Here is a 16297-nt window from a genome sequence, read left to right as displayed (position 1 = left end):
ATCCAGTCTACTCAATCTATCATCATTAGGTCACCCCCTCATCACCGGAATCAGCCTAGTGAATCGTCTCTGTACCCCCTCCAAAGCTAGTATAGCCTTCCTTAAGTAAGGTGACCAACACTGCACGCAGTACTCCAGGTGCGGCCTCACCAATACCCTGCACAGTTGCAGCAGGACCTCCCTGCTTTTGTACTCCATCCCTCTCGCAATGAAGGCCAACATTCCATTTGCCTTCCTGATTACCTGCTGCACCTGCAAACTAACTTTTTGGGATTCGTGCACAAGGACCCCCAGGTCCCTCTGCACCGCAGCATGTTGTAATTTCTCCCCATTCAAATAATATTCCCTTTTACTGTTTTTTTTTCCAAGGTGGATGACCTCACATTTTCCGACATTGTATTCAATCTGCCAAACCTTAGTCCATTCGCTTAACCTATCTAAATCTCTTTGCAGCCTATCTGTGTCCTCTACACAACCCGTTTTCCCACTAATCTTTGTGTCATCTGCAAATTTTTTTACACTACACTCTGTTCCCTCTTCCAGGTCATCTATGTATATTGTAAACAGTTGTAGTCCCAGCACCGATCCCTGTGGCACACCACTAACCACCGATTTCCAACCCAAAAAGGACCCATTTATCCCGACTCTCTGCTTTCTGTTAGCCAGCCAATTCTTGATCCATGCTAATACATTTCCTCTGACTCCGCGTACCTTTATCTTCTGCAGTAACCTTTTGTGTGGCATCTTATCGAATACCACATCCATCGGTACACCTCTATCCACCATGCTCGTTATATCCTCAAAGAATTCCAGTAAATTAGTTAAACATGATTTCCCCTTCATGAATCCATGTTGCATCTGCTTGATTGCACTATTCCTATCTAGATGTCCCGCTATTTCTTCCTTAATGATAGCTTCAAGCATTTTCCCCACTACAGATGTTAAACTAACCGGCCTATAGTTACCTGCCTTTGGTCTGCCCCCTTTTTTAAACAGAGGCATTACATTAGCTGCTTTCCAATCCGCTGGTAGCTCCCCAGAGTCCAGAGAATTTTGGTAGATTATAACGACTGCATCTGCTATCACTTCCGCCATCTCTTTTAATACCCTAGGATGTATTTCATCAGGACCAGGGGACTTGTCGACCTTGAGTCCCATTAGCCTGTCCAGCACTATCCCCCTAGTGATAGTGATTATCTCAAGGTCCTCCCTTCCACATTCCCGTGACCAGCAATTTTTGGCATGGTTTTTGTGTCTTCCACTGTGAAGACCGAAACAAAATAATTGTTTAAAGTCTCAGCCATTTCCACATTTCCCATTATTAAATCCCCTTCTCATCTTCAAAGGAACCAGCATTTACTTTAGTCACTCTTTTCCGTTTTATATATCGGTAAAAGCTTTTACTCTCTGTTTTTATGTTTTGCGCAAGTTAACTTTCATAATCTATCTTTCCTTTCTTTATTGCTTTCTTAGTCATTCTTTGCTGTCATTTACAATTTTCCCAATCTTCTAGTTTCCCACTAACCTTGGCCACCTTATACGCATTGGTTTTTAATTTGATACTCTCCTTTATTTCCTTGGTTATCCATGGCTGGTTATCCCTTCTCTTACCGCCCTTCTTTTTCACTGGAATATATTTTTGTTGAGCACTATGAAATAGCTCCTTAAAAGTCCTCCACTGTTCCTCAATTGCGCCACCGTTTAGTCTGTGTTCCCAGTCTACTTTAGCCAACTCTGCCCTCATCCCACTGTAGTCCCCTTTGTTTAAGCATAGTACACTCGTTTGAGACACTACTTCCTCACCCTCAATCTGCATTACAAATTCAACCGTACTGTGATCACTCATTCCGAGAGGATCTTTTACTAGGAGATCGTTTATTATTCCTGTCTCATTACATGGGACCAGATCTAAGATGGCTTGCTCCCTTGTAGGTTCTGTAACATACTGTTCTTAGAAACAATCCCGTATGCATTCTATGAATTCCTCCTCCAGGCTACCCCGTGCGATTTGATTTGACCAATCGATATGTAGGTTAAAATCCCCCATGATTACTGCCGTTCCTTTTTCACATGCCTCCATTATTCCCTTGATTATTGTCCGCCCCATCGTGAAGTTATTATTTGGGGGCCTATAAACTACGCCCACCAGTGACTTTTTCCCCTTACTATCTCTAATCTCCACCCACAATGATTCAATATTTTGTTCATTAGAGCCAATATCGTCTCTCACAACTGCCCTGATATCATCCTTTATTAACAGAGCTACCCCACCTCCTTTCCCTTCTTGTCTATCTTTTCGAATTGTCAGATACCCCTGTATGTTTAATTCCCAGTCTTGGCCACCCTGCAACCACGTTTCTGTAATGGCCACCAAATCATACCCATTTGTTATGATTTGTGCCGTCAGCTCATTTACTTTATTTCGAATGCTGCGTGCGTTTAGGTAGAGTGTTTTAATACTAGTTTTTAAACCATGATTTTTAGTTTTGACCCCTCCTGCAGCCCCTTTATATTCATCTTGTGGTTTACATTTATTCCAGTGCTACTCTGTTCTGTTGCCTCCTGCCTTTTACATTCTTTCTTGAGGTCCTGTTCATCTGAGCTCTCGCCCACTCTAACTAGCTCAGAGCCCTCTCCTGGGTTCCGAATACTCCTCGCATTAAGGCACCGAGTTTTCAGGTTTGTCTTTTTATTACACTTTGACCATTTAGAATTTTGCTGTACAGTGGCTCTTTTTGGTTTTTGCCTTGGGTTTCTCTGCCCTCCACTTTTACTCATCTCCTTTCTGTCTTTTGCTTCTATCTCCATTTTGTTTCCTTCTGTCTCCCTACATTGGTTCCCATCCCCCTGCCATATTAGTTTAACTCCTCCCCAACAGCACTAGCAAACACTCCCCCGAGGACATTGGTTCCGATTCTGCCCAGGTGCAGACCGTCCGGTTTGTACTGGTCCCACCTCCCCCAGAGCCGGTTCCAATGCCGCAGGAACTTGAATCCCTCCCTCCTGTCTGATATAAACCCACCCCACAGTCACTGACACCAATCTCCTGTCTGATATAAACCCACCCCACAGTCACTGACACCAATCTCCTCCTGTCTGATAATAAACCCACCCCACAGTCACTGACACCAATCCCCTCCTGTCTGATATAAAGCCACCCAACAGTCACTGACACCAATCCCCTCCTGTCTGATATAAACCCACCCAACAGTCACTGACACCAATCCCCTCCTGTCTGATATAGACCAACCCCACAGTCACTGACACCAATCCCCTCCTGTCTGATATAAACCAACCATCATCATAGGCAGTCCCTTGGAGTCGAGGATGACTTGCTTCCACATTACAAATGAGGTCTCAGATGTCTGTTAAGTCCAATGCAGGAGCTACAGTCTCTGTCGCAGGTTGGACAGACGGTGGTTGAAAGTACGTTGGTTGAATTGCCGGTTTGTTGAAGTGCTTGGGTTGTCGTGTGCTCCCTCCGCCGTCAGCACTTGGTCTCCGCTTGCTCCAGGTGGAGAGACTCGAAGTGTTCGACGCCCTCACAGGTTATTCTCTTCCACTCTGAGCGATCTTGTGCCAGGGATTCCCAGGTGTCGGTGGGGATGTTGAACTTCAAGGAGGCCTTGAGGGTGTCCTTGAAGCGTTTCCTCTGCCCCCGGGGCTCGCTTGCCATGTTGAAGCTCCAAGTCGAGTGCTTGCTTTGGGAGTATCGTATCGGGCATGTGGACGATGTGTCCCATCCATCGTAGCTGATCGAGCGAGGTCAATGCTTCAATGCTGAGGATGTTGGTATGTAAGAGAACAGATGTTGGTGCATCTATCCTGCCAATGGATTAGCAGGATCTTCCGGAGGCAGCATTGATATTTCTCCAGTGCTTTGATGGGCTTGCTGTACATAGTCCATGTCTGAGGGCAGGTATCACTACTGCTTGGTAGACCATGAGCTTTGTGCTGGTTTTATGGTTCTGGTCTTCAAACACTCTATGCCTTAGGTGACCAAAGGCTGTGCTGACACACAGAAGGTGGTGTTGGACCTGGGGCAGGTGAACGGCCTCTCCCCAGTGTGAACTCGCTGGTGAGTTCCAAGGTGGGATGACCCAGTGAATCCCTTCCCACACATGGGGCAGGTGAACGGCCTCTCCCCAGTGTGAACTCGCTGGTGAGTTCCAAGGTGGGATGACCCAGTGAATCCCTTCCCACACATGGGGCAGGTGAACGGCCTCTCCCCAGTGTGACTGCGTCGATGAATTTCCAGCACAGACGGCGATCTAAATACATTCCCACAGTCCCCACATTCCCACAGTTTCTCCATGGTGCGGGTATCCTTGTGACTCTCCATGGTTGGACGATCAGTTGAAGCCTCGCCCACACACACAACACGTTTACAGTTTCTCCCCGCTGTGAATGGTGCGATGTTTCTTCAGGCTGTGTGACTGGTTAAAGCTCTTTCCACAGGCAGTGCACTGGATCATTCACTCGGGTGTGTGTGTCTCGGTGCTTTTCCAGTCACACTGATGTTTGAAATCTTTTCCCACAGGCAGGACAGACAAACATTTCTCCTTCCACTTTCAAAGGCCGATGATATTCGGGTCCTGATGAATCGATTGACTCCGTCAGATCTTGACACGATGTTTGGTTTGTGTTTCCTGTCTGAAAATCTCCCCTTCTAATACGCTGTAAAAGGAGATAACAAAACTCATCACTGTCAGTACAAGACAGAAATTCAGGATAGACACATCTAGTTTCCATGGAACATTCTTTCCTCTCTTGTTCTTCCAAAGCTGTAAATCCCTGTCCCACACATTGTCCCTCTTGCTGTGCTGAAATCCAAATCAACACACATTTCTAAACTGTTTCTCCTCCACTCCCAGTTTTCAACACCAATTCTGGTTGGGTCAGTTCGACACTCACTGGTTCTCCTCCCCTTAAGGTACTGACTCTGGCTGGGTTCAGTTTACACTCACTGGTTCCCTTCCCCTGAAGGTACTGACTCTGGCTGGGTTCAGTTCTACACTCACTGGTTCCCCTCCCCTGAAGGTACTGACTCTGGCTGGGTTCAGTTCTACACTCACTGGTTCCCCCTCCCCTGAAGGTACTGACTCTGGCTGGGTTCAGTTCTACACTCACTGGTTCCCCTCCCCTGAAGGTACTGACTCTGGTCGGGTTCAGTTCCACACTCACTGGTTCCCCTCTTCTCCCCTGAAGGTTTTTTTTTCTGTTCAGTTAGTATTTAGTCTTTAAATAAAGGTTAGTTAAATCAGGGGATTGCTGAGTAGTTGCTGGGTGTATTTCTCTGAGTTTTAGAGTGTTGTTCTGCTAGAGGGATGACAGGACAGCTCAGTCCCATGGATTACACATCCTGTGGCATGTGGGAAATCCTTTAAGCTTCGCACAGTCGGGATGACCACATGTGCAGGAGGTGTCTCCAGCTGCACCAACTCAAGCTCCACGTTTTGGAGCTTGAGCGGCGGCTGGAGTCACTGCAGTGCATCCATGAGACTGAGAGCTACGGGGATATCACGTTTCTAGAGGTGGTCACCCCGTAGCTTAAGAATGTGCAAGCAGATAGGGATTGGGTGACTCCTGGACAGAAGAGGAGGACTAGGCAGGTAGTGCAGGAGTCCCCTGAGTCCATCTCACTCTCCAACTGGTTCTCTGTTCTAAGTACTGGTGAGGGCGATGGTGGCTCTGGGGAGTGAGCCAGAGCCAAATCCACGGCACCATGGGTGTCTCAGCTGGACGGGGGGAGGAAGAAGAATGGAAGAGCTATAGTGGTAGGGGATTTAATAGTCAGGGGAGCAGACAGGTGTTTCTGCTGCCGCAGACGTGACTCCAGGATGGTATGTTGTCTCCCTGGTGCCAGAGTCGAGGATGTCACTGAGCGGCTGCAGGGCATTCTGGGGGAAGAGGGTGAACAGCTGGAGGGCATGGTCCATATCGGGACCAATGACACGGGTAGAAAGAGGGGTGAGGTCCTGCAGGCAGAGTTTAGGGAGCTAGGAGAGAGATTAAAAAGCAGAACCTCAAAGCTAGTAATCTCCGGATGACTCCCGATGCCACGAGCTGGTGAGTACAGAAATAGGAGGATAGAACAGATGAATACGTGGCTGGAGAGATGGTGCAGGAGGGACGGCTTTCGTTTCCGAAGGCATTGGGACCGCTTCTGGGGAGGTGGGACCGGTACAAGCCGGACGGGTTGCACCTCAACAGAGCCGGGACCAATATCCTCGCGGGGGGGGTGGGGTTGCTAGTGCTGTTGGGGAGAGTTTAAACTAGCTTGGCAGGGGGATGGGAACCTGAAAATAGATTCAGTAGGGAGGGGAGTAAAGCTGGAATTAGAAAGCAAAATTAAAGAAAGTGAGTTTGAAGGAGAGAGGAAACAAGCAGGAAAAAAGGGTAAAGAAACAAACTTAAAGCCACTTTGTCTCAATGCCCATAGCATTTATAACAAAATAGATGAGTTGACGGCACAAATAGATACAAATGGGTATGATCTGTTAGCCATTACAGAGACGTGGTAGCAAGGTGACCAGGTCTGGGAATCAAATATTCAGGGGTATTTGACAATCCAGAAGGACAGACAGAAAGGAAAAGGAGGTGGGGTAGCTCTATTGATAAAGGATGGAATCACTGCAATAAGAAGAAACAATATTGGCTCAAATGATCAGGATGTTGAACCAGTTTGGGTGGAGATAAGGGATAATTAAGGGAAAAAGTCACTGGTGGACGTAGTCTCTAGGCCCCCTAACAGTAGCAACTGTGTTGGTCAGAGCATAAACCAGGAAATAGTGGGGGCTTGTAAAAAGGGAACAGCAATAATCATGGGTGATTTTAACCTCTATATTGATTGGACATATCAAATTGGTCAGGGTAGCCTTGAGGAGGAGTTCATAGAGTGCATAAGGGACGAGTTCGTTCAGCAGTATGTAACGGAACCAACCAGGGGGCAGGCTATCTTAGATCTGGTCCTGTGTAATGAGACAGGATTAATAAACAATCTCCTTGGAATGAGTGATCATAGCATGGTTGAATTTCAAATTCAGATGGAGGGTGAGAAAGTTAGCTCTCTAACCAGCGTATTAAGCTTAAATGAAGGAGACTATGTAGGTATGAGGGCAGAGTTGGCTCAAGTGGACTGGGAAAATAGATTAAAGTGTTGGACGGTTGTTGAACAGTGGTGTACATTTAAGGAGATATTGCACAACTCTCAAGAGAAATATATTCCAGTGAGGAGAAAAGGGTGTAAATGAAAAGATAGCCATCCGTGGCTAACTAAAGAAATAAAGGACGGTGTCCAATTTAAAAACAAGGGCATACAAAGTGGCCAAAACTAGTGGGAGGACAGAAGATTGGGAATCTTTTAAAAGCCAGCAAAGAAAGACTAAAAAAATGAAGAAAGGGAAGTTAGACTCTGAAAGTAAACTAGCACGAAATATAAAAACAGATAGCAAGAGTTTCTATAGGTATATAAAAAGGAAAAGAGTGGCTAAAGTAAATGTTGGTCCCTTAGAGGACGAGATCAGGGAATTAGTAATGATAACATGGAGATGGCAGAAACTCTGTACAAATATTTTGCATCTGTCTTTACGGTAGAGGACACAAACAATATCCCAACAGTGGATCGTCAAGGGGCTATACGGAGGGAAGGAGCCTAACACAATCACTAAGGAGGTGGTACTCAGTAAGGTAATGGAACTAAAGGCGGATAAATCCCCTGGACCTGATGGCTTGCATCCCAGGGTTTTCAGAGAAGTAACGGCAGGGATAATGAATGCATTGGTTGTAAATTTAACACAATTCCCTGGATTCAGATTGGAAAACTGCAAATAGAAACATAGAAAATAGGTGCTGGAGTAGGCCATTCAGCCCTTCTAGCCTGCACCGCCATTCAATGAGTTCATGGCTGAACATGCAACTTCAGTACCCCCTTCCTGCTTTCTCGCCATACCCCTTGATCCCCCGAGTAGTAAGGACTTCATCTAACTCCCTTTTGAATATACTTAGTGAATTGGCCACAACTACTTTCTGTGGTAGAGAATTCCACAGGTTCACCACTCTCTGGGTGAAGAAGTTTCTCCTCATCTCGGTCCTAAATGGCTTACCCCTTATCCTTAGACTGTGACCCCTGGTTCTGGACTTCCCCAACATTGGGAACATTCTTCCTGCATCTAACCTGTCTAAACCTGTCAGAAGTTTCTATGAGGTCCCCTCTCATTCTTCTGAACTCCAGTGAATACAAGCCCAGTTGATCCAGTCTTTCTTGATAGGTCAGTCCCACCATCCCGGGAATCAGTCTGGTGAATCTTCGCTGCACTCCCTCAATAGCAAGAATGTCCTTCCTCAAGTTAGAAGACCAAAACTGTACACAATACTCCAGGTGTGGCCTCACCAAGGCCCTGTACAACTGTAGCAACACCTCCCTGCCCCTGTACTCAAATCCCCTCGCTATGAAGGCCAACATGCCATTTGCTTTCTTAACCGCCTGCTGTACCTGCATGCCAACCTTCAATGACTGATGTACCATGACACCCAGGTCTCGTTGCACCTCCCCTTTTCCTTATCTGCTGCCATTCAGATAATATTCTGCCTTTGTGTTTTTGCCACTAAAGTGGATAACCTCACATTTATCCACATTATAATGAATGGAACACCTCTATTTAAAAAAGGAGGCAGACAAAAAACAGGAAACGATAGACCAATTAGCCTAACAGCTGTGGTTGAGAAAATGTTGGAGTCCATTATTAAAGAAGCAGTAGCAGGACATTTGGAAAAGCACAATTCAGTCAGGCAGTGTCACCATGGATTTATGAAGGGGAAGTCATGTTTGACAAATTTGTTGGAATTCTTTGAGGATGTAACAAACAGGGTGGATAAAGGGGAACCATTGGATGTGGTATATTTGGACTTCCAGAAGTCATTTGACAAGGTGCCACATAAAAGGTTACTGCACATGATAAAATATCATGGGGTTGGGGGTAATATGTTAGCATGGATAAAGGATTGGCTAACTAACAGAAAACAGAGTCAGGATAAATGGTTCATTCTCGGGTTGGCAATCAGTAACTAGTGGGGTGTCGCAGGGATCAGTGCTGGGACCCCAGCTAATTTACATTATACATTAATGATTTAGATGGAGGAATTGAGTGTAATATCTCCAAGTCTGCAGATGAAACTAAACTGGGTGGCGGTGTGAGCTGTGAGAAGGACGCTAAGAGGCTGAAGGGTGACTTGGACAGGTTAAGTGATTGGGCAAATGCATGGCAGATGCAGTATAATGTGAATAAATGTGAGGTTATCCACTTTAGTGGCAAAAACACAAAGGCAGAATATTATCTGAATGGCAGCAGATAAGGAAAAGGGGAGGTGCAATGAGATCTGGGTGTCATGGTACATCAGTCATTGAAAGTTAGCATGCAGGTACAGCAGGCGGTGAAGAAGGCAAATGGTATGTTGGCCTTCACAGCTAGGGGATTTGAGTATAGGAGCAGGGAGGTCTTACTGCAGTTGTCGAGGGCGTTAGTGAGGCCTCACCTGGAATATTGTGTTCAGTTTTGGTCTCCGAATCTGAGGAAGGACATTCTTGCTATTGAGGGAGTGCAGCGAAGGTTCACCAGACTGATTCCTGGGATGGCAGGACTGACATATGAGGAGAGACTGGATCGACTGGGCCTGTATTCACTGGAGTTCAGAAGGATGAGAGGGGATCTCATAGAAACATATATAAAATTCTGACGGGACTGGACAGATGCAGGAAGAATGTTCCCGATGTTGGGAAAGTTCAGAACCAGGGAACATAGTCTAAGGATAAGAGGGAAGCCAGTTAGGACTGAGATGAGGAGAAACTTCTTCACTCAAGAGAGTTGTTAACCTGTGAAATTCCCTGCCTCAGAGAGTTGTTGATGCCAGTTCATTGGATATATTCAAGAGGGAGTTAGACATGGCCCTGACGGCTAAAGGGATCAAGGGGTATGGAGCGAAAGCAGGAAAGGGGTACTGAGGTGAATGATCAGTCATGATCTTATTGAATGGTGGTGCAGGCTCGAAGGGCCGAATGGCCTACTCCTGCATCTATTTTCTATGCAATAAGCAATCAATCAATAACAAATAAAAAGGTCGGAGAATCGGTTCTTTCTCACTGTGCAGATCTGCTTCTGGTGATATACCCTCAACCTCCTACTGACTGCAACTCAACTTGCATGTATGTGCAGAGAAAGCTCAGAATCTCTTCAATCAACTTAAACTGGGGTCTCGAGATCTCTTGCAACCCAGAAAGCAAAATAAAAAATAGATCACAATCAATCAATCAATAAATACACACACAAAAAATAAAACTCCTACCTTCAGCGGGTGGCCGATGAGGGAGCCCATTGGGCCAGGGATAGGGTGGGCGTGCTTCGGGCCCCTCCCACACAGCCTGCAGAGCACACGCAGAGATTCTGGGGGCGAGGAGCTACTGCACATGTGTGCACACTCTAGCGTGCATGTGCAGAGGTCCCGGCACTGTTTTCAGCACCGGGACCTGGCTGCACCTCCATCGAGGCGAGGCTGGGGAGCGGCCAAACTCGGCCTGAAGATTTTTGGCGCCCTAATCGGTGTGGAAAAGTGGCGCACCTCTGGTGAGTTCGCCAGAAATCTCTACTGGTCAAATTTGGGCCCCAAGAGTGGGACTGTTTCAAATTTACCAATTTAGCACTTTGTTCTCACCAATGTGTGCGGTCCCTTTAAATCTGCTGCACGGTGTCTCTCCCAGGTGTGGGAGTTGGTGAGCGGTCCCTTTAAATCTGCTGCACTGTGTCTCTTCCAGTGGTGGAATGAACATGGTTCAGTTCTGGATGTAACTAACAGCAGCAATAACAGCAGAATCCAAACCCTGCAGTCACTTGTGAACTCGCTGGTGTCTCAGCAGGCTGAATGATCGAGTGAATCCCTTCCCACACATGGAGCAAGTGAACGGCCTCTCCCCGGTCTGATCTCGCTGGTGTCTCAGGAGGTGATAATTGTTGTGCATGTATATACCCTGTACACTCAATGTACAGTTACATAAGACCTATGAATGTATCTTTACACTGTATACAATATGTCTGTACCACCAGAGGGTGCAACAGGTGGAGACCTAGAGGTCACCTGCACACCGCAGGTATAAAAGGGAGCCCACCTTACTGTCACCTCATTCAGGAGCTGCAATAAAAGGACGAAGGTAACAACAGTGCAAGTGCAATACCTTACCTCGTGGAGTCATTACTAGAGTGCTGGCAAACACTACAGTAATTACTGTTGAATGTGTTTCCACACACGGAGCAGGTGAACGGCCACTCCCCAGTGTGAGTGTGCTGGTGTGTCCGCAGTTCCTTTTTGCTTTTAAAGCTCTTCTCACAGGCAGAACATTTAAAAGGTCTCACATTGGTGTGAACAAGTTGGTGTCTCAGTCGGTGGGTTGAAGAAATGAATCCTGACCCACACACGGAGCAGGTGAAGGTCTCTCCACAGTGTGAACTGGCTGGTGTGTTAGCAGCTCACATGACCGAGTGAATCTCTTCCCACACACGGAGCAGCTGAACAGCCCCCCTCCCCCAGTGTGATTGTGTTGATGGGTTTCCAGCTCAGACGGATAATTGAATCCTTTCCCACAGTCCCCGCATTTTCACGGTTTCTCCCCAGTGTGACTGCGTTTGTGTTTTGCCAGGCCACAGGATCGGCTGAATCCTCGTCCACACACACAACACGTGTACGGTTTCTCCCCGCTGTCAACTCTGCTTTTTGCTTCCATGTTATGTTTGATGATATTCAGGTCCCGATGAATAGACTGACCGATCTTGATGTGATGTTGGAGTTAAATTTCCTGTCTACTTGTCCTCCCCTTCTAATCACCTGTAAAATAAATATAAAACAAATAAAAGGGAGTGAGAGAGAGAACCCAGAAAAACACAAAGGCTTGTTGTAAAATTGAGCTTAATAAACCGGGTAATTTGTGGGGCAGGCTCTCGAAAAACAGTCACCATGAAAGCTGCCGGATTGTCACTAAAATCCCAACTGGCGCACTAATGTCCTCCAGCGATATGGGGACCGGGCGGGAGAGTCAAGTTGAGGTCGAAGATCAGCCATGGTCGTATTGACCAGCGGAGAAGGCTCGAAGGACCATATGGCTGACTCCTGCTCCTAATCCTTATGTTCTGATGGAAGGGAACCTGCCACCCAACCTATCCCACGGCTTTTACCACCCAGAAGGAAAAGGGCAGCAGGTGAATGGGAAAACCATCATCTGCAAGTTCCCCTCCAAGTCACACACCATCCGGACTTGGTCATATATCACCGTTCCTTCATCGTCACTGGGTCAAAATCCTGGAACTGGCTCCCTAACAGCACTGTGGGAGTACCTTCACCACACGGACTGCAGCGGTTCAAGTCGGTGACTCCCCACCACCTTCTCCAGTGTAATTAGGAATGACCAATAAATGCCGGCCTTGGCAGCGACGGCCACAGCCCGGAACAAATTTAAAAATCTGTATATGTTCAATAGATTAAAAGTCTCCAGAAATACTTGTTCCTCAAACACTTTTCCATTGTGTGGACAGGGTGTGTTTAATAATCTAATCTCCCCAGAGCCCACCTCCCCGGGGACCCCGCACGGGCCCAGAGCCCACCTCCCCGGGGGCCCCGCACGGGCCCAGAGCCCACCTCCCCGGGGGCCCCGCACGGGCCCAGAGCCCACCTCCCCGGGGGACCCGCACGGGCCCAGAGCCCACCTCCCGGGGGCCCCGCACGGGCCCAGAGCCCACCTCCCCGGGGGCCCCGCACGGGCCCAGAGCCCACCTCCCCGGGGAAAGGCCGGAGCTGCAGGTTGTTGTTCGGGGCCTGGGCCCACACTCGGTATGTGTGAAGCCCGTGGCCCCCTGGGGTTTATTAACCCGCTCCTTTCCTCCGCCCATCTCTCAGCCGCTGTCTCAGACACAGCCGCCCCACCACACATGCTCGGTTCACACTGCCCGGGTGATTGACGGCGGCTCCGGGCAAATTGGAAAAGCGGGGGCGGGGCTGGAGGACCGAGCGGGCAGTTGGTCATCCAACCTATCAGAGTGTGTGAGGAGCGGGGCTGAGCCCGGATCTCCCGCACTGAGCATGTGCGGGCGGCGGTGGCGACAGTTGGTGGAGCCCGGATGATGTCCGTTGTCGGCGCGGGGCAGGAATTGGAGCCGCGCGTGGGGCTGGTGAGCGTCATAAACACGTGGTGTCGGGCCCAGGGCCAATCACAGCCCAGAGGCTGACCCCGGGCTTGACCCGCGGTGACAGGCCCGGGTCAGCGGGGTCACCGGCCGCCAGCTGGGATTTGGGAAGGAGGAAAAATGGGAGGCATTCTAAAGCAAATGGTGCAATTTACAGGTGAACACAAAGCTGTGAGGGGCAGGGTCCGCTGATCAATCTGTTCCAGCATTAATAGCAGTATAGAGTACAACAAGCAAGTTCTGGTCAACCTTTATCACTCACTAGTTAGACTCAGATATTGAGGGTTGGCCTCAATTCTGGGACATCAATAATAACTTTCAAAACCAGCAATGTTCAAAGGGAACATTTTCTGGTGTTTTGGGGCAGGTGCAGGGAGTAGGTCTTTCAGTGAGTCGGACAGGCTCGATGGGCCGAATGGCCTCATTCTGTGCCGTATGATTCCCTGAAATGGTGAGAGTCAGGGAGTGAGTGGTCAGGGAGAGCCCATCACCAAAACAGAGATATTACAGATATATAGGGAGGGTCAGAGTGTATAAAGAGGTGACGAGAGCACAGGCACCCAGAGTCATCACCTTCAGGGGAGGGGAACCAGTGAGTGTAGAACTGAACCCAGCCAGAGTTAGTACCTTCAGGGGAGGGGAACCAGTGAGTGTCGAACTGAACCCAGACAGAGTCAGCACCTTCAGGGGAGGGGAACCAGTGAGTGTAGAACTAAACCCAGCCAGAGTCAGTACCTTCAGGGGAGGGGAACCAGTGAGTGTAGAACTGAGCCCAGCCAGAGTCAGTACCTTAAGGGGAGGGGAACCAGTGAGTGTAGAACTGAACCCAGCCAGAGTCAGTGCTTTCAGGGGAGGGGAACCAGTGAGTTTGGAACTGAACAAAGCTAGAGTCAGTGCTTTCAGGGAGGAGGCACAGAGGTTTCGGGAGGGTGTTCCAGAGCTTGGGGTCTCGGTAACAGAAGACGAGGCCACCAATGGTTGAGCGATTATAATCAGGGATGCTCAGGAGGGCAGAATGAGAAGAGCACAGACATCTCAGGGGTTGTGGAGCTGGAGGAGATTACAGAGAAAGGGAAGGGCGAGGCCATGGAGGTATTTGTGAACAAGGATGAGCTCAACCAGGAGCCAATGTAGGTCAGTGAGCACTGGAGGTGATGGGTAAACGAGACTTGGTGCGAGTTACGACATGGGCAGCCGAGTTTTGAATGAGGTGAAGATTACGTGGGGTAGAATGTGGGAAGCCAGCCAGGAGTGTGTTGGAATAGTCAAGTCTAGAGGTAACCGAGGAATGGACGAGGGTTTCAGCAGAGGGTGAGCTGAGGCAGGGGTGGAGACGGCCGATGTTACACAGGTGGAAATAGGCGGTCTTGGTTTTCTGGGGATATGTGGTCGCAGCATTCTGGATAAGATCATCCGCCATTTTCAGAGAATGAAAGCGCAGGAGGCCATTCGGCCCATCGTGCCTGTGCAGGCTCGATGGTCGAGCTATCCAGTTAGTTCCACTCCCCTGCTCTTTCCCCATAGCGCTGCAAATATTGTCCCTTTAGTATTCACTTTTGAAAGCCACTATTGAATCTGCTTGCACCACCCAATCAGGCAGTGCAATCCAGATTGCAACAACTCACTGCTTATACAATGGTTCCTCATGTCGCCTCTGCTTCTTTTGCCAATCACCTGAACTCTGTGTCCTCTGGTTACCGACCCTTCTGCCACTGGAAAGTGTTTCTCCTTATTTAGTCTGTCAACACCGTTCATGATTTTGAACACTCTATAAAATCTCCTCTTAACCTTTTCTACTCCAAGGAGAATTACCGCAACTTCTCCAGTATCTCCACATAACTGAAGTCCCTCCTCCTTCGTACCATTCTAGTAAATCTCTTCTGGTCCCTCGCTAAGGTGTAGATACCCTTCTGAAAGTGTGGTGCCCAGAATTGAGCACAATGTGTCAGCTGAGGCCTAACCGGTGTTTATAAAGGTTGAGCAGAACTAAACATCAAATGCTGATATTTGTGTGATGGGGTTTAGACGGGCGAGGTTTATCCAGTCAGTTGGATGTGAGCTGAAACATGTGCACTTGGAGCGGGGAGTCAGGGACACGCTGTGTAACCGGGCACAGACACTCTGCACAGCCCACACATCACTTGTTTCTCACTTGGCCCAGATGGATGTATTAAATGCAACAATTCATTTGATTTGACTTTAATTAGTTTTGTTCATAAATTTAGTTATGCTTCTCTAATTTTATTTCTTAAGTCAGATTCACGACCCCGTTTTATTTCTTCCTCTGAGCCCCTCAACTTAATCTGGCAGCGTAATGTTGGCGAGTGGTGATTGATTGACCTGGGAACCAACAGGAAGAGAGCTGAGAGGCCGGAGGGCTCAGGGAGCAGCGTGATCTGCAATCAATCACGGTGCTTGAGGGGTGGATCCTGAGTCGGCCTGTCAGGTGAGTCTGTGTGAACCCCTGTTAAACAATTTATCTTTTAAAGTTAAATCCAGATTTCTTTTGTCAGCAAAACAGTTTAACATTTGTCAGTATTTTGTTTCCCTGGAGTTCCTATTATGAGTTTCAGACACTTCAGTGCCAAGTGGACCAGGTGTTTAACGGTCATTCATTTCCCTCATGTCGCTGTTAGCTAAAGATACAGAGATTGATTTCCTTTCATTATGCATCTTTTGTAAGTAAACAAAAATCCTTTCTGTTAGCAGTGAGTCACATTCTGCACTGGGGGAGACGGCTGGTGGCTTCAGGCTTTAAAATTCTCATTCTCTTGTTCAAATCCCTCCAAGGCCTCGCCCCTCCCTATCTCTGTAAGCTCCTCCAGCCCGCCAATCCTCTTAATAAGGAGAAACAATTTTCAGTGTCAGAAAGATCAGTAACCAGAGGCACAGATTTAATGTGATTGGCAAATGAACCAGATGCTACATGAGGGGACTAGTGAAGCAGCGAGATGTTCTGGCCTGGAACACACTGCCTGTTCGGGTGCTGGAAGCAGATTCACTTGGAACTTTCGAAAGAGATAAACATGAGTTGAAAAAATGTTCAGATTTATGGGGCAAGAGTAGGACAGGAG

At 48.0% G+C, this 16297-nt stretch overlaps 1 protein-coding gene across 2 annotated transcripts in view; it reads left to right on the top strand.

The window, feature by feature from the left end:
• The window catches only part of LOC139235632 (zinc finger protein 239-like), a 786713-nt gene that overhangs the window by 487886 nt on the left and 282530 nt on the right, over window positions 1–16297 (top strand). Inside the window, exon 1 of one of the 2 annotated variants that reach the window (XM_070866686.1) lies at window positions 15651–15669. The exons of the other annotated variant lie outside the window; for it this stretch is intronic. The gene's annotated coding sequence lies outside the window, so the exon portion shown is untranslated. Of the gene's footprint in view, window positions 1–15650; window positions 15670–16297 lie in introns of those variants that run through there. 2 annotated transcript variants of the gene reach the window in all.

The sequence above is a fragment of the Pristiophorus japonicus genome, chromosome 23 (assembly GCF_044704955.1).
Source record: "Pristiophorus japonicus isolate sPriJap1 chromosome 23, sPriJap1.hap1, whole genome shotgun sequence".
Classification (NCBI taxonomy): domain Eukaryota; kingdom Metazoa; phylum Chordata; class Chondrichthyes; family Pristiophoridae; genus Pristiophorus; species Pristiophorus japonicus.
Note: the sequence above shows the minus strand (reverse complement) of the source record. Positions and strands in the feature narration are given on the sequence as shown.